This window comes from Schistocerca piceifrons, chromosome 5 (assembly GCF_021461385.2).
Source record: "Schistocerca piceifrons isolate TAMUIC-IGC-003096 chromosome 5, iqSchPice1.1, whole genome shotgun sequence".
NCBI classification, from domain to species: Eukaryota; Metazoa; Arthropoda; class Insecta; order Orthoptera; family Acrididae; genus Schistocerca; species Schistocerca piceifrons.
Window position 1 is genome coordinate 524,010,829 of NC_060142.1, and position 19,160 is coordinate 524,029,988.

At 46.7% G+C, this 19,160-nt stretch overlaps 1 protein-coding gene across 1 annotated transcript in view; it reads right to left on the minus strand.

The window, feature by feature from the left end:
- Window positions 1-19,160, minus strand: part of LOC124799122 (semaphorin-1A) — a gene marked incomplete at its 5' end in the record, with an annotated part of 341,830 nt that overhangs the window by 223,689 nt on the left and 98,981 nt on the right. The gene's annotated exons all lie outside the window — the stretch shown is intronic.

A 19,160-nucleotide genomic window follows, 5' to 3' on the forward strand; every position in this document is an offset into this window, starting at 1 on the left:
AAAGACTGTAGTACTCCTGAGTTCCGTTAAAGATGATTTGGTGCTTCGGAAGCCTAGTATTTATAAGATCCCCTGTGAGTGTGGCTGTCCATACATCGGACAGACGACCGAGCGCGGTGGCGCAGTGGTTAGCACACTGGACTCGCATTCGGGAGGACGACGGTTCAATCCCGTCTCCGGCCATCCTGATTTAGGTTTTCCGTGATTTCCCTAAATCGCTTCAGGCAAATGCCGGGATGGTTCCTTTGAAAGGGCACGGCCGATTTCCTTCCCCTTCCTTCCCTCACCCGAGCTTGCGCTCCGTCTCTAATGACCTCGTTGTCGACGGGACGTTAAACACTAATCTCCTCCTCCACATCGGACAGACGACACGTACAGTCCAGGAGAGATGAACAGAGCACGGCAGTTACACCCGGCTCTTACAACCTAATAAATCTGCTGTGACGGAGCACTGTATTGACACTGGGCACTCTATGGTGTACGATAATGTTGACATTTTAGCCTCGATTTCGTCATTCTGGGAGTCAGTAGTGAAAGATGAAACTGAAATTCGGTTGGCGACAATTTAATTAATAAAGATAGCGGCTTCAGCTTGGGCAAATCATGTAATCCGGCAATTTCTGTAATTAAATCACAAAGACGTCTTGACGGTGCAGCTCTCCGTGACATATCAATATCACCGTGTAGAACGACTACGCAGCTGTACATTGAATTTCGATGTATATGTAACACCTCTTTGCCGCCTACCAACGTCTCTGGTGCCTTGTGTATCTTTGGCCGCATACGCAGTGCTTCGGTCCTTGGGTTTATAAGGATGGAGCAAGTGCTGGAGCGGTAGTCACCTCGGCTCACTCTGAAGATGGCTGGACGGTATTCAGCCTAAATATTAGAAGAAGAAACTGAATTTATGCGGCTGCACACCCGAAAATTTATGGAACAGTATTTACGTTGCGAAAACATGAAGATGCACATTAGCCTTCCCTGCTAACGATTTTACCTGCTCTGTTCATTTCATGTTGCTTGGCAATCTCACAGCCGGCCAGAGTGGCCGTGCGGTTCTAAGCGCTACAGTCTGGAACCGCGCGACCGCTACGATCGCAGGTTCGATTTCTGCCTCGGGCATGAATGTGTCTGATATCCTTTGGTTAGTTAGGTTTAAGTAGTTCTAAGTTCTAGGGGACTGATGACCTCAGAAGTTTAGTCCCATAGTGCTCAGAGCCATTTGAACCATTTTGCAATCTCACACAATATTTATCGACACGACTGTGCGAGCATCGCAACTGTGATACTGTGTTAGAATATTAAAGGATTGTTTTTTCCTACTCATCTGCATTACCTTATATTTTTCCGCATTTGGAACAAGCTACAATTCATCACACCAGACAAAAATTCTGTTGGTTGGTTGGCTGATTGATTTGGGGTAGGGGACCACACATCGAGGTCATCGGTCCCATCGCGTTATGGAAGGATGGGGAAGGAAGTCGCCGTACCCTCTGAAAGAGACCATCCTGGCATTAGGGAAATGGCGGAAAACCTAAATCAGGATGGCCGGACGCGGATTTGAACCATCGTCCTCCCGAAAGCGAGTCAAGTGTTCTAACGACCGCGCAATCTGGCACCATTAAATTCTGTCCAGGTCATTCTGTATCCTCCTGGAAGGACTCAAAGACGACGCTGTTCAGTATGCAACTGTTTCAGATCGCTGCCTACCCTATAGTTCGTGACAGTTGTGCGGAGACAAAATGTGTTGACATTTCTGCGTATTGCAGGACACTTCAAGTAGTTTCTTGCTTTCACATACATTGCCTTCGCCACTTCAGGGCTGAACAGTCACATTCCAGTCTAACCTAAGCGTCGGGGTTACCTACAGATCGGTCAGTCACCACAGCCAGGTTTACTGTTTCACATTCATTGGCTTCGCCAAAACACAATGAAGCTGCTACATTCCAACCTAATCTATACCTAGTAGGAAGCCGAGCAAACAAGGCTGAAACTGGTAAAGGAAAATTAAATTACCATCCAAATACGACTACTTAGAATTTTTCATCCTAACATGTACTGAAACTAAGACCTTGTAACACGTGTCCTAGACTAAAGTTTCTGCATTGCTAGACAGGCAACAAGTTCTTAGTGAACCTGCATGCTATCAGCGAAAACCCTCTTAATCACAGCAGTAGCTCAGAGCTCCGTCGAAATGTCTCTCCGGAGGAGAGTCGCTCGTCACAAGAATTCCAGTCTTCTCACCCTACCAGTCAGATCGTTTGTGTAGACAGAGAACGTGAACTGTCACACCACATTTCCCTGGAGCACTCCTGATGAACCCTGGTCTCCAACGAACACTCGCTTTACCTCGATGGGCATTTCGAAGACGTCTATAATCGTAAATCAGGGTTGGAATACAATGAACAGAGGAGCTTTGGATGAAGAGAATTACCCCGAAAAATTGTGCATTTTGACGGAAACATAAAAGACACTTCTGCACTGCCAGACGGCCGGCCGGTGTGGCCGATCGGTTCTAGGCGCTACAGTCTGGAACCGAGCGACCGCTACGGCCGCAGGTTCGAATCCTGCCTCGGGCATGGATGTGTGTGATGTCCTTAGGTTACTTAGGTTTAAGTAGTTCTACGTTCTAGGAGACTGATGACCTCAGCAGTTAAGTCCCATAGTGCTCAGAGCCCCTTGCACTTCCAGGCATAGAAATTTTGTTCTTGTTCTGGTAATGACTGCTTTTCTTTTCAGTTACATTCCTGTAATCTACTCATTTCCGTTTGTGATCGTGAGATTTCGCTTGCCTGGAACGGAGAGCTAGGGTGACAGGTGCTGCCTGTGGACGCTGCCCACAGCCCACCTAGCAAGCCCCCCCCGGCCCGGAACGTGCTGGCGCGCGCGGGCAGAGGCAGGCTGGTGACACACACGTGCGCGGCTCGTGCAGCAAGCGGCCGGGAAGCGTCACATCCACGTGTTAGCCGCGGGTGGCGCCGCTGCCCTAATTGCGCCGCGGCCGGCCGGCGGCGTCCAGCGCCCTTCTGCAGCTGACGAGGAGAGGAGCAGCGCGCTGTACGCCACGTAATTACGCGCTCTGCTAGCCGGCAGAACTCATTGCCCTCCGCCTCCTGCTGTCCGCACGGACGGCTTTCTCCGCCCTCATTTTCCACGCAGGACTCTCAGCTGTCTCCATGTACGGTGGGCACACGGACAATGCACGACTTTTTTCGCGTTCATAAACATTTGTTGCCCCAATTTTTTTTAAACGGTCAGGATCGCATATAACAAAAACGATGAGCCTACTAGAATTCACACTGTCACACAGCAACGTTATATTCGACAGAAGAGATAGTTTAACAGTGGGCATTGAGTCTAACAGAGCTTGGATGGCTTGTACAGGTACAGCTGCCCATGCAGCTTCAACACGATACTACAGTTCATCAAGAGTAGTGACTGACGTATTGTGACGAGCCAGTTGCTTGGCCACCATTGACAAGACGTTTTCAATTGGTGATAGATCTGGAGAATGTGCTGGCCAGGGCAGCAGTCGAACATTTCCTGTATCCGGAAAGGCCCGTACAGGACCTGCAACATGCGGCCGTGCATTATCCTGCTGAAATGTAGGGTTTCGCAGGGATCGAATGAAGGGTAGAGCCACGGCTCATAACACATCTGAAATGTAACGTCCACTGTTCAAAGTGCCGTCAATGCGAACAAGAGGTGACCGAGACGTGTAACCAATGGCACGCCATACCATCACACCGGGTGATACGCCAGTATGGCGATGACGAATACACGCTTCCAATGTGTGTGCACCGCGATGTCGCCAAACACGGATGCGACCATCGTGATACTGTTAACAGAACCTGGATTCATCCGAAAAAATGACGTTTTGCCATTCGTGCACCCAGGGTCGTCGTTGAGTACACCATCGCAGGCGCTCCTGTCTGTGATGCAGCGTCAAGGGTAACCGCAGCTCTGGTCTCCTAGCTGATAGTCCATGCTGCTGCAAACGTCGTCGAACTGTTCGTGCAGATGGTTGTTGTCTTTCAAACGTCCCCATCTGTTGACTCAGGGATCGAGATGTGCCTGCACGATCCGTTACAGCCATGCGGATAAGATGCCTGTCATTTCGACTGCTAGTGATACGAGGCCGTTGGGATCCAGCACGGCGTTCCGTATTACTCTCCTGAACCTACCAATCCCATATTCTGTTAACAGTCATTGGATCTCGACCAACGCGAGCAGCAATGTGGCGATACGATAAACCGCAATCGTGATAGGCTACAATCCGACCTTTATCAAAGTCGGAAACGTGATGGTACGCATTTCTCCTCCTTACACGAGGCATCACAACAACGTTTCACCAGGCAACGCAGATCAATTGCTGTTTGTGTATGAGAAATTGGTTGGAAACTTTACTCATGTCAGCACGTTGTAGGTGTCGCCACCGGCGCCAACCTTGTGTGAATGCTCTCAAAAGCTAATCATTTGCGTATCAGCATCTTCTTCCTGTCGGTTACATTTCACGTCTGTAGCGCGTCGTCTTCGTGGTGTAGCAATTTTAATGGCCGGTAGTGTAACTGGGTCGAAGGCTGAAATATTTATAACAGTAGCTACTATTTATCAATTATTTTTCGTCTTAAGCGGGCATAGTGCAATTTGAGGGAATTTCACATCACTAGTGTTTCGCTTTCATTTAAAGGAAGATTGGGTTTAAGGTACTGTCGACATTGAGACCATTAGAGAAGCTCGGAATGTGTCAAGGATGAGAAGGAAATCGGCAGTGTTCTTTCAAAGGAAACATCCCTGGATCGATTTGGGCAAATCACGGAAAACCTAAATCTGAATGGCTGGACAAGGGTTTGAACAGTCGTCCATCCGAATGTCGCTGTTATTTACAAATGATCATCAGTTTTGTTTATGTAACCATACAAAGAAAAGTCATGGGATACCTCCTAATATCGTGTCTGACCTCCTTTGGCCTGGCGTAGTGAAGCCGTTTATAATTGCAATAGTGTTGCTGGTGCCGAATTTTGTGCACGAACTGACCTGTCGATTACGTTCCATAAATGTTCGATGGGATTCGTGTCGAGCGGTCTGGATGGCCAAATCATTCGCTCGAACTGTCCACAACGTTCTTCAAACCAGTCGCGAACAACTGAGGCCTGGTGACATGGCGCATTGTCATGGGAAAATGAAGTCCATAGATGCCTGAAAATGGTCTCCAAGGAGCCAAATACAAACATTTTCAGTCAATGTTCGATTAAGTTGGAGCAGAGGACCCAGTCCATTCCATTTAAACACAACCCACACCATTATGGAGCCACTACCAGTTTGCACAGTGCATTGTTAGCTTGCGTCCATGGCTTCGTGGGGTCTGCCCCAATGTCGAACTTTACCACAGCTTATCAACCGAAATTGGGACTTATCTGACCAGACAGACGTTTTCCAGTCGTCTAGGGTCGACCCGATATGGTCACGAGCCTAGGAGAGCCGCTGCAGGTGATGCCATACTATTATCAAAGGCACTCAAGTCTGCTGCCACACCCTATTAACGTCAAATTTCGCCTCATTGCCCTACCGCTTACGTTCGTCGTACGTCCCACATGGATTTCTGCGTAGTGTTGCTTGTCTCTCAGCACTGACAACTCTATGCAAACGCCGCTGCTCTCGGTCGTTACGTGAAGGTCATCGGCCACTGCATTGTCCGTGGTGAGAGGTAATGCCTAAAATGTCTGTTAATATTCTGTTAATATTGGTTTTGAGCCTGTGATTACGCCGGAAACCTTTTCATATGAATAACCTGAGTACAAACGACAGCTCCACCAATGAATTGCCTGTTTATGTCTTGTGTACGCGATACTACCGCCATGTGTACATGTGCATATCGTTATTCCATGACTTCTGTTACGTCAGCGAAGAGCACATAACACTTTTATACATTTTTCTGTTAATAGATTAAACGAAGCCGGCCTCTGTGGCCGAGCGTTTCTAGGCACTCCAGTCCGGAACAGCGCTGCTGCTATGGTCGCAGGTTCGAATCCTGCCTCGGGCATGGATGTCTGTGATGTCCTTAGGTTAGTTAGGTTTAAGTAATTCTAAGTCTAGGGGATTGATGACTTCAGATGAAGTCCCATAGTGCTTCGTACCTTTTGAGCCATTTTTTTGATTAAACGAAGATTTTCGAAGTTAACTTCCTGTAGAACTTATTTACAGTATTTGATACAATTTTTTAAATGTTCTGTTGCCCTAGTCGTTATTAGAGGTTGAATTAAAAAGAAAAAGAACTTAGTTGCACTTTCGCAATCGATTCATCTTTTAAGAATTCGATTTTTCCTTTGATGCATTTACCTTGTTTCTATTCCACTACCGTTAAACGTCACATGAGTACTCTTTATATCAACTGTGCAGGAGGATTCACCAGTTTTGCAGATACCACTGTCCTTTTGTGTGTTCATTTATTTTTCGTGTGGATTGTGCAAAATGCCTATCGTTAGTACACTTCAGTATTCGTGTGTGTGTGTGTGTGTGTGTGTTGTGTGTGTGTGTGTGTGTGTGTGTGTGTGTGTGTGTGTGTGTGTGTGCGTACATTAGTGATGATGTGTTAGGACTTTCGTAGAGACGTGATTGATGATGGATAGGGGAGAGAGGCGATATGGGAAAGAGAGGCAAGACGTAGAAAGCGTCAAAGACGGGTAGTGACGCAGTGATTTTAGGATGAAGTGCGACTTGACACTTTTAGCATAGCATGTTCCACTTCCAAGCTTCCGTGACGACGATAGATGTTCGTGACGTTTAGCAGTAAGTAAGTTTCTGGACGTCCCAGTGTGAGAGATATTATTACGGTATGTGCAAATGGGAGAACGGCATGAAACCATCACTTCTACAATGCGAGAAGGCGAGTGAGCGTCTCCAGCTGGTGTGTGGAGGCCGCTTGTTCCTTGGCGTCAGGCTTTCACGATGTTTAGAGGAGAGGGAGAGGAAGAGAAAAGGTCAATGCCGCAATGACTGTCGAATTGGCTAGTGCTAAGATATACTTCTTGTCTTGATCTTGCACAAGATGCGTGCGTTTAAGACGATCTGTCAAAGGGCCTAGTATACGAGACTGTGTCATCAAAGAAGGTGTTATTGTAAGAGAAAATGTGAATTAAGTAGACTCAAAGTTCAGTTGTTTACATGATCCAAGCAGCTTGAAAGACAATTAACGCTCTCTTTCAGCACTCATCCACGCAGAAGTAGACCAAGTCCTGTGAAAACTGCTGGAGCACATTTAAGTGGAACTAAATAGAAGCTCCACCTCAGCAGGCATAAAGAAAGGTGATCGAAAGTAATTTTAACAGATAAATCTAATGATATCAGACACAAGAGGGTTACAGGTCGCACACATGAAATGTAACACCGCTGACATACCAAAAGTAATCGTAATTCCATTTCAAGGGGAAATGACTAGGAGGAAAAGTGTGCTTTATTGGAACTCTATAGGCGAGGGGCAGGGGTGTGACATAGGGACAAGTGGGATCATATGTCTTTATCTAATCGTATACTATCCTATCAGTCGGAAAGTTTCGAAACTGGATTAATAAACAACAGACAAAAGTTAAGATGGTGGTTTTAATGCTTCAGATGTTCTTAACAGTCTCCCCCCTCCCCCCCTTCCGCATTTCAGTATAAGACACAGGGCGTTCATAAAACGCTGTGAAACTGACGGAAATGTCCTTCTTTGGGAAGTTGTTCAACTCGTGCTTTACATTGGCTTGAGTGTCGATTTATATCGTCACAGCATTGTTTCTCCTTTGTCGTTTTATCGTAGGTTTTTATTGATTACACGAAGTCTCACCACCCTTGACGATTTTTTTTTTAAATAAAAGAACTGACTGCGTTTTGCATTTCAACCAAGTCGCGGCAAATGTCCAGGCCTTGTTGTTTCTGTTCAGAAGTCAAGGCGTGCGAATCAGATTTTGCAGACGCTTTTCTCTTCTTCAGAACATTCTGGCGAATGTGTTGAACAGTTGATTTGGAGCTGTTGATCCATTACGATTTGTAACAACAATCAAGTTGACGCACTACGGCCGCACGTCCGTTAGGTAACACTGGCTGCTGGCGATCGACTGGTCGAATGACCATCTCTTGTTCGCATTAGTTATTTCAATGTGCCACGGTAGTTTCTATGCCGACGTCGCTTATACGCCACGAATGAAATCAATTTTGAAGTTTCTGGACGTGCGGTGCAAGTGTTCTATTAATTTTAAAAGTGTGTAGTTTGATAGTTTGATTTTCTGTTAAAAGTGGGTGAAACCACAACAAAATTTCTACGGAAGTACTTGTGTGAAGTTTTACGGAAGGCTTGAAGTGCAAAATACACAACTCCTACGAGTCATGCGTTTCCGCCAGTTATCATCCCAGTTCAAAGTCGGCGACGTGCTGTTGAGTTGTGTAAAACAGACTGCTCCGATATGGTGCCTACCCTCGCAACATACGCCACTTCTGCCCGCAACATTTGCGCATGTACAAGGATACATTTTCAAATGGGACAACACTTCCCATGACCTCTGGTCACCCAGTTTGGCGTCCAGTGACATCTCGCGAAGAAATAAGGCTCGCTATCAAAACGGTGAAGCTGTACCATCGGTCGAATCCTTCCGAGCTTCCGTCTGCGCCTTGCGCGTATGGCAACCCGCGATGCGGACGACGCAAAAAAAGCAGACCGGCGCAGTCCACGTTCTTACAGAGACCATTACCGGATTTTCCGATCGGAGAAAGAGCGAGCAGCTTTGGCGCGTAGCGCGCAGTGCCCAGCCTGGTCAAGGCACACGCCGGTTCATTCGCCCGAGGGGAACGCGCGCAAAATCGCTAATGTGTGCCGCTCGCAGAGCGCTCCGTGGCCGCTAGAGGGGGTGCGTGTGGGGGTGGCGGCGAATTTTGGCGCTGGGGGGAGGGTGCTCACTACTCCTCATCCTCCTCCTCCAGCCCAGAAGCGGGTGCGACTAATGGCGGCGGCGCTTTTAATCTTCCGGCCGCCAAGGCCCGGGCGCGCCTCGTTTCGTTTTAAATCCACCAGATTTATTAAATATTCAAAAGCCAGGCGCCGCGAGCCACGGGCCCAGATCGGGGTTCCGGATAGCTGGCGGCCGGGGATTACGAAATGGAATGCGCTGCCGCGGCCGGCGACAGGCGTTTCAGATTTATTGTTCCCCGCAGGGCGGCCTGCGATTTTGGCGTTTGGAGTTTGTGCTAGGTAGCTACTAGGGATCAGAAACGGAGTGAGTATCGGTCTAATGTTGTAGTTTGCTTACTTTAGAAATCGAGGCACCACTGTTACAAGAGCGCTACAACTGCTCTCTTCTTTACCGCCGTAGTTCCGCGACTATGACGCGTCTGAGAACGATGGCGCTGCGGTCGCTTCCTAGTCGTCGGATCCTTTCCTCTTACTGAGGCGTTCGTGGCTATAAGGCTACTCGTGACTTAGGATAACCAATTGTCGGTATCAGGTGGCCTCTGACGAAGCTGAATAGAAATAAAATATTAAAATAAGTTTACAGAAGTCTTCAAAAATATTTTATTCATTTACATATGTACAAATGGTTCAAATGACTCTAAGCACTATGGGACTTAACATCTGAGGTCATCAGTCCCCTAGACTTAGAACTACTTAAACCTTACTAACCTAAGGATAGCACACACATCCATTCCCGAGGCAGGATTCTAACCTGCGACCGTAGCAGCCGCGTGGATCCGGACTAAAGCGCCTAGAACCGCTCGGCCAACATATGTACACCCATATGTATATACACATGTACACACAAATACATAAAAAAAAGCACTCCGTCTTCAGGCTACTAGTGGCCTACCGGGACCATCCGACCGCCGTGTTATGCTCAGTGGAGGATGTGGATAGGAGGGGCATGGGGTCAGCACACCGCTCTCCCGGCCGTTATGATGGTATTCTTGACCGAAGCCGCTACTATTCGGTCGAGTAGCTCCTCAATTGGCATCACGAGGCTGAGTGTACCCCGAAAAATGGCAACAGCGCATGACGGCTTGGACGGTCACCCATCCAAGTGACGACCATGCCCGACACCGCTTAACTTCGGTGATCTCCCGGGAATCGGTGTATCCTCTGCGGCAAGGCCGTTGCCTCATACACAAATACATACATACACAAATATCACGGACATATCATTTAGGACAGTGGTGCGAAATGTCGCGTTAATGGGCTGCCTTTGAAAACGGCAAGACATCGCCAGCAGCGCCTTTCCTGGGCTGGATCCTAGACGGCTGGAAGACCGTGGGCTGGTCAGATCTGTCCTAATTTCAATAGGTAAAAGTTGGAGGTAGGGTTCGAGTGTGGTGGATACCCCACGAAGTTGCCAACAAGGCACTGTGCAAGCTGGTGGTGATTCCATAATAGTGGGGGCTGTATTTACATGGGATTTACTGGGTCCTCAGGTCCAACAGAACCTATGGAATGGTTATGTTCGGCTGCTTGTTCTCAAACAACGATGGAATTTTTATGGCTGATCATGCGCCATATCACCGTGCTGTAACTGTTAGCGATTGGTTTGAAGTGCATTGTGGACAGTTCGAGCGAATGATTTGGTCACCAGATCATTCGACATGAATGGTATCGAACATTTATGAGGCGTAATCGAGAGGTCTGCACGTCCACATCGTCCTGCTCCAGAAGCAGTTTCTCAGTTATGGACGCCTGAAGAGGCAGCATGGCACAGTACTTCTGCAGGGGACTGCCCTTCTTCGCACGTTTTCGATGTCCTTCGTCAATCCTTTCTAGTACGGATCCCATATCGTGTAACAATGCTCTAGTAGTGGACGGACAAGCGTAGTGTAGGAACGTTTTTTGGTACACTTGATGCATCTTCTAAGTGTTTTGCCAATAAAACTTAGTCTTTGGTTTGCCTTCCGTAAAACATTCTCTGTATGTCGTTCCAATTTAAGTTGTCCGTAATCGTAATCAAACAAGGTATTTAAATGATTCTTTAGATTTGTTTGATTTATCGTGTAACCAAAATGCAACGGGTTCCTTTTAGTACCGATGCGTGTAACGTCACACTTTTTATTGTCTGGTTCTTGAAGAACGCCAAATATTACTTGTATTTCACTCGATTATCTTCCGTCAGTTGCTACCTACTATGACCTTTCTGACAGGAAATCACGAATCCAGTCGCACAAGTGAGGTACGCAGTTTGGTTTGAACTCGCTTGATAGGAATGGTGTCAAAAATTCATCTGAAAATTTAGGAATATGGAATCAGTTTGAGATCCCCTGTCGACAGCACTCATTACTTCGTGAGTTTCACACGTATATGCACATTTATGTTTCGGTGCTTTCGGATATACGAAGAACAATTAATGTAAGCATGCAGTACACAGCGCTTCGAAAACTAGCTACTTCCGGCAAATGATGTTCCACTAGAGGATAAGCTATACTACCACTATTTATTTTACGTCACATCGGGAAAACGCCGTCGCGTAATGTAGGGCAATATCTGCGGACCAGTGCGCTGCTACAGCGAGCAAAGCTCTCTCAGGACATACAGAGAGAAGCTGTCCGGATACCAAATCCTCTGCTGCCTGATATGAACTTGCCACTGAGTGTGTGTATATGTATGCCGCGGGGTGGCAAGGGAGGGGAAAGCGGCCTATTTGTGTGGGAGCGTAATCACCCGATGCCGGTCGCTGTTCCATTAGCGGCAATATTCGTCGTGGCTCAGTTACGGCGATAAACCTGCAGGAAAACGACTGTAATTAGAGGAGTTAATTTACAGTAGCAACGCATAATTCGCCTTCTCCATTATCGAATTCTCATGCACCGGCAGCGGCGGCATTAAGGTCGTTTAAATGAATCACGGGCTCGCGAGTACCGACACGACATGACGGCGTCTGCTTTCAGCTCTGGATGAGAACGAAACGCGGACCCCGTGGAAAGGGTTCACCTATGAACAGTGCGTGCATAGCGCACCTGTTGGGTCGGAAAAAAAGAGGGGAGGGGGGGGGGGGAATGCAGAGTGCGGACGTTCCCACCGTGTGACCGTGCTCAGAGGTTCGATTCGCGGAGCGCAGAGATAAAACTGCAGCTCCAACCGGCCATTGTTCGCAGTGACTAGCTCACACCGAACGATGGTACTGAAGATTAGCGCTCTAATTTGTTTTCGGCCCTCTTTCGGGGATTTTTCTTTCAACGTGCTGTCCCTTCTAGTCCGTGAACCACGCTCGCCGTGACTGTCGGCGGATTTAAATGCTCATTGCCCGCAATGATTTGGTCGACTGCCCCTCGTAAACACGCGTAGTCATCCATTAAAAACAGATTAAGTTGGCCCGGTCTCGGGAAGCTCAGGCCACGATTTCGCGGCAAGGCGGTCATCTTTTCGTCGTAGATGGGTGACGGGAGCTGGGCGGAGGATAAGTCCACTCCTAGGAGACAAAAGCTTTTAAATCGTTTTCTTTGAGAGGTAGGAGTCACAAAACTTGTTTCTTATCATTTTTGCTTCATAATGCTGTGCCAGTTCTTTTGCATTTCTCTTTACCGATATATTAAAAAAGAAACCAGCACTACACTATTATCAGAGACAGGCTGGAATGGACTGGTAATACTGAATGAGCTCAAATTTCATCTGAAGTACGGGGTTGCCTAAATTCTACCACTTGTGAAACTTCATTTATTATAGCCTAAATAATAAGTAACAAAGTTATTTAAACGACATCATCTTCAGCTGCAGTATGTCGTTCTTATTATCTGATTTAAAGAATCGAAATTCTAAGAAAAATAGACATACTACACTATATTTTCTAAACATCTGCAAGTGGTAAAAATTAGGAACCTAGTTTCTTGATTTATGCTACCAGATGCTTAAACTGTATCACGCACATAAAATGTCTCTGAGCTTAAGAATACATTATAGTCTAAGCTTAAGGAAAGTACCTTATTTTAGTTCTTACATCACTATTTGGAGGCAATGCATTATAACTTTTTCACTCCTTTCCTTGCCCCCCTCCCTGTCCTTGCATACTCCGCACGAATCCACATTTTGCGTTTCATGTAGCTGATCATTTCTTCCATTCTATCTTCCACGCACAACTCGCTATACTATTCTTCTGTTTTACTAATGAATTTCTGTCGTGACTTCCCCACAGAGTCACCAGAACAGTTTCCTTTCGCAGGTGGAGCTGTAAGTGGAGATTTCTTTTTCTACACTTCGATTACTATTGTTTTTGTCTTCTGCATAGACTGCTCGTTAGCTCACAGGCTCCTAGGCTAGAAGTTTTGCTTGGAGTTAAACTTCGGTTACATGATAAATAAGTCAAATCTAAAGGCTGTAAATTCAACTAAATACCTAGGAATTACAATTACGAACAACTTAAATTGGAAGGAACACATAGAGAATGTTGTGGGAAAGGCTATCCAAAGACTGCGTTTTATTGGCAGGACACTTAGAAAATGTAACAGATCTATTAAGGAGACTGCCTACACTACGCTTGTCCGTCCTGAACAATACTGATGCGCGTTCTGGGATCCTTACCAGATAGGATTGACGGAGTACATCGAAAAAGTTCAAAGAAGGGCAGCCCGTTTTGGATTATCGCGAAATGTGGGAGAGAGTGTCACTGAAATGGTACAGGATTTGGGCTGGACATCATTAATAGAATGGGCTTTTTCGTTGCTACGGAATCTTCTCGCGAAATTCCAATCACCAACTTTCTTCTCCGAATGCGAAAATATTTTGTTGACACCGACCTACATAGGGAGAAACGATCACCACGATAAAATAAGAGAAATCAGAGCTCGTACGGAAAGATATAGGTGTTCGTTCTTTCCGCACGCTATACGAGATTGCCAGGCACTTAAATGTAACGCGCAGAGTATCGATGTAGATGTAGATCAGGAAAAGGCCAGTGAGACTACCTACATTGAGCTCCTGATTCCGACTGGCTGAAAGATCTAACTGTTAAAATAATGTCGTGGAGCGGTTTGGAATTCGCGAAACAGAGCGCCTGATGAGGACGGGATTGTAGTCGTGGATTCTGTCGTGCAGAGTGGAGGTTTTAAGAGTTTTGGCTGTATGAACTGCGGAGTGACGCTCAGTGATCAAGAGAGTTGTTCTCCGGTTTTTGTGAGAAACAAAGGGGGGGGGGGGGTGCATCTAATGAGCGAGCACTTGTTAGGTGGACAGATGCGATGTTTAATGACAACAGGCGGATTTGACGAGCTTTTAAAGAAGACAATAAATTCCATTTGCACCAGTGGGAACTTGTGATGTTTTTGTGTGTCCTCCTCCATTTGCATCAGAGATGATTATCCCGTTTTGTTTATTGAGGAAATGCTGGAAACCACCTGGAGAATTCTTGCAGTGCTCGTTTTCTAATCCAGTTGTCGGGTATGGGAATCTTTTGAAATAGCTTGCGCTTGTATGTGATGGAGACACTTAACATTTATAATGTCATCTCTCTTGGACGCTATGTGCTACTTACGACAATTTTGTAAGGCCTGCGCGTTATAGGCAACTATTAATATCACCATTGTTTGCCTTGATGTTGTAAAATGTATGCGTCCTAAGATCCGATGGCGGCGGCTTTAGTTTCACTGAAACCGGTAATCATGGAATAAAAAGAATTCCTGCGATCTTGGCTACCAGTTTATTGTTTTACAATCTTTTGAAAGTTGTTGGATTGCTGATTAGTGGTACGAGCGAAGTAATTATTTTAACCCTGTCTCATGGGTCAGAGTGAGGCTGGCGAATTACTTTTAGCCTGAGAGTGTATGTGTGCGGCAGTGTACGGAAATAATCCGTCCGAGGCAGACTATGCAGCAATACATAGAGTAATATGTGTCGTGCACCGCATGGCGTTAAGAGTACGTGGTTTGTAGCCGCAAGTCGTACTTCCTCAGACGCAACGGACAGACGCAACAGGAAGGAACGTTTCAATTGCCCACAAGATCGTTTTCAACTTGAATCGTCTACCAAACTTAAGATACCGTGTGTCTACTCTGAAAATATCTTTTTTTATTATGAAATAACCTTACTCCATCCATACTGACGATTGGTCAGAAATCTACGACTTTTTATTATATAAATTAAACAGAAAGGATATTCTCACGACCTACGTAACTTGAAAAGTTAAAGGAAATGACTCTGCAGAATGGGGTACAATAAGAAGTGATCAATAGTAGCGTTTCAAACTTGACCGGTAGACTACTGTTGCACCCCAGAATGAATTCACTGTGCGTATCAAAATTTTTTGAAGTTATTACACAGCGAGTTCAGAGCCAAGCAGATACGTCAACATGGTGTACCGTCAGTATCGTAGATGACAGAGCACTAGTCCAGCGTTACAACACAACCTTCGACCGAGGGAAGCAAAAGAGCAAACAACGCTTTACATCATACAGGGTGTTTCAAAAATTACCGGTATATTTGAAACGGCAATAAAAACTAAACGAGCAGCGATAGAAATACACCGTTTGTTGCAATATGCTTGGGACAACAGTACATTTTCATTTTCAGGCAGACAAACTTTCGAAATTACAGTAGTTACAATTTTCAACAACAGATGGCGCTGCGGTCTGGGAAACTCTATAGTACGATATTTTCCACATATCCACCATGCGTAGCAATAATATGGCGTAGTCTCTGAATGAAATTACCCGAAACCTTTGACAACGTGTCTGGCGGAATGGCTTCACATGCAGATGAGATGTACTGCTTCAGCTGTTCAATTGTTTCTGGATTCTGGCGGTACACCTGGTCTTTCAAGTGTCCCCACAGAAAGAAGTCACAGGGGTTCATGTCTGGCGAATAGGGAGGCCAATCCACGCCGCCTCCTGTATGTTTCGGATAGCCCAAAGCAATCACACGATCATCGAAATATTCATTCAGGAAATTAAAGACGTCGGCCGTGCGATGTGGCCGGGCACCATCTTGCATAAACCACGAGGTGTTCGCAGTGTCGTCTAAGGCAGTTTGTACCGCCACAAATTCACGAAGAATGTCCAGATAGCGTGATGCAGTAATCGTTTCAGATCTGAAAAATGGGCCAATGATTCCTTTGGAAGAAATGGCGGCCCAGACCAGTACTTTTTGAGGATGCAGGAACGATGGGACTGCAACATGGGGCTTTTCGGTTCCCCATATGCGCCAGTTCTGTTTATTGACGAAGCCGTCCAGGTAAAAATAAGCTTCGTCAGTAAACCAAATGCTGCCCACATGCATATCGCCGTCATCAATCCTGTGCACTATATCGTTAGCGAATGTCTCTCGTGCAGCAATGGTAGCGGCGCTGAGGGGTTGCCGCGTTTGAATTTTGTATGGATAGAGGTGTAACCTCTGGCGCATGAGACGATACGTGGACGTTGGCGTCATTTGGACCGCAGCTGCAACACGGCGAACGGAAACCCGAGGCCGCTGTTGGATCACCTGCTGCACTAGCTGCGCGTTGCCCTCTGTGGTTGCCGTACGCGGTCGCCCTACCTTTCCAGCACGTTCATCCGTCACGTTCCCAGTCCGTTGAAATTTTTCAAACAGATCCTTTATTGTATCGCTTTTCGGTCCTTTGGTTACATTAAACCTCCGTTGAAAACTTCGTCTTGTTGCAACAACACTGTGTTCTAGGCGGTGGAATTCCAACACCAGAAAAATCCTCTGTTCTAAGGAATAAACCATGTTGTCTACAGCACACTTGCACGTTGTGAACAGCACAAGCTTACAGCAGAAAGACGAGGTACAGAATGGCGCACCCACAGACTGCGTTGTCTTCTATATCTTTCACATACTTGCAGCGCCATCTGTTGTTGAAAATTGTAACTACTGTAATTCCGAAAGTATGTCCGCCTGAAAATGTACTGTTGTCCCAAGCATATTGCAACAAACGGTGTATTTCTATCGCTGCTCGTTTAGTTTTTATTGCCGTTTCAAATATACCGGTCATTTTTGAAACACCCTGTAACTGCACAGTTTGAAGTGACGCTTCGTAATTCCAAGCACCAGAGCATTACAGTAACAGTCAAACTTTACAGAAAGACCGCACCTCGCCTATCGAGAACAGAGGATAGGAACGCTGACGAGTCCAGTAATGGAAAATTCCCTCATCCACGTAGAGCCACAGCGCCATAGCAGCAAACTGTGCTGCTTAAATAAATGGGCTTTCGGACCTCCCAGACATATTCAGTCACGCCGCCATTGTGTCTGTGCCGCCAAAATCAGGTAGAATGGCAGTCTACTGAGTTTCAGTGAAACCACAACAAACTGAATGATGATGGTCTGCCTGCTAAGTGAGTGCCGAGTTGGACATCGAGATGCAGCCATTCCGATGAAAGCCACAGCTGTGGTCTGCCGTTGCAGGTTTCTGGTTTATCGTGGATGAGGAGAAGACTGGTGTGCAGCCAACCCTCCACCTACTGAGGGTCGTTCGTGAAAGCTGTCATCCACACACCATCGAGGCGTGGTATGTCCGCGTAGCCCCCTTGCCATTCCTTCAGTATCTGTGGCGATGTTGGTCATCCCATAGTTAGAGAGCAGAGTCTGTCGCTGACGACAACCAATATCCAGAACCGTGCAGTCAGCTACATTCGCCGAAGTGCACGAGGGGCCGTCCAGGAGAGCACTGGGGCTTAGAGCCGTACTGTGCTGCAAAACGTCCAGTGGCGGACAACGCCTACTCGTGTACGCATCTGCAACCCGCACGCCATCGCGTCAGCCGCCGATCACTGACTTGCTGCATCAGCGTCAGGACTCGCTAACGATGCGTGTCACCAGCTCTCACGTCCACCCACGGTAGCTGAGTGGTCAGCGCGACAGAATGTCAGTCCTAAGGGCCCGGTTTCGATTCCCGGTTGGGTCGGAGATTTTCTCCTCTCAGGGACTGGGTGTTGTGTTGTCCTGATCATCATCATTTCATCCCCATCTACGCGCAAGTCGCCGAAGTGGCGTCAAACCGAAATAGTTGCACTCGGCGAACGGTCTACCCGACGGGAGGCCCTAGTCACACGACATTTACATTTACCAGCTCTTACTAGCGCGCCCGAGGCCCGCGCCCTGCCCCCACGACACTACGAAGCAGCTACACTAAAATGTCATCCCAGATGACAATGTGTTACTGATGCCTTGGGGTGCAACAGCCGCACTCCTAGCTTGGCCAACCCGAATCGCTACAGACCTGTTATCTGGCAAGAAACTTCTACAGAGACACTCACATTTGGAATGAAACTAAGGCACTACGTCAAGTTAATGAGACCAAAACCTCTATCTTCAACAGGGCTGAGTTCAAAGTAGTTAGTAAGGCAGCTGGCAAAGCGAGAGCATCAACTACTGAGTAGAGCTTTAGGCGACAGTTGGGTGAATACACAGATACAATTACAGCTTACACGAGAAGATAGCTTACATGAGAAGATAGGGCCAATAACATCAGCAAATTATCTTCATCTTGTTGGGATTACACATCTGATAGATACCGAATATTAAGCAAACCATGACAGCTGTTATTCTCGGTGGCTTTATTAAAGGCCGCAAAGAACAGAAATGTGAGGCTGTGAGGATTTAAAATACTTACATGCTCGATCAAATGTTGAAAGGTATATATTGCAATAGGACAGTGCAGTGCTTAACTTCGTTCAATCCCCTCTCTACCCCCAAATTCTTCGATAAGTGACAATTTCTTACTATAAATGTTCTTTTCCTCTCCTTGGACAGTTAAAAGTATAGAGAAATAACTGCATAAGGGAGAGTGTGGGTGAAATTTGTAGCTATTACCACAAATTACTGGGTATTTCGCTTAGACGAGGACGACGGCAGAGAGCCTGCACGTCGCTCTTGCTGTGTGGTGGGACTGGTTGCACGCAGCGGAACAGCCGCTAATCGTGTTTTCTCTGAATAATGAATCGCTATGAACGCTGTCTCAAATGTGGTTATCAGAGCCAAATCGCATCACGCCAAGCTGGCTACCGCGTCGTCATGAAAACCCCGTTAACGCTTATCGGTAGTGAATCCCAGTTAAATGGCGACGCAGTGGGCTTGTTACGGCCCTGCGTTTTAAATACCTACCACATCTTTCCGATGGACCCACGCTACAGATGTAAATTTGGTGCTGAATGGTGCGATTATGGGATTTTTGTATTGGAGAGATTAGGCCTTGTCCATCGAATCTCCTGGCTTGTCCCTGCAGCTC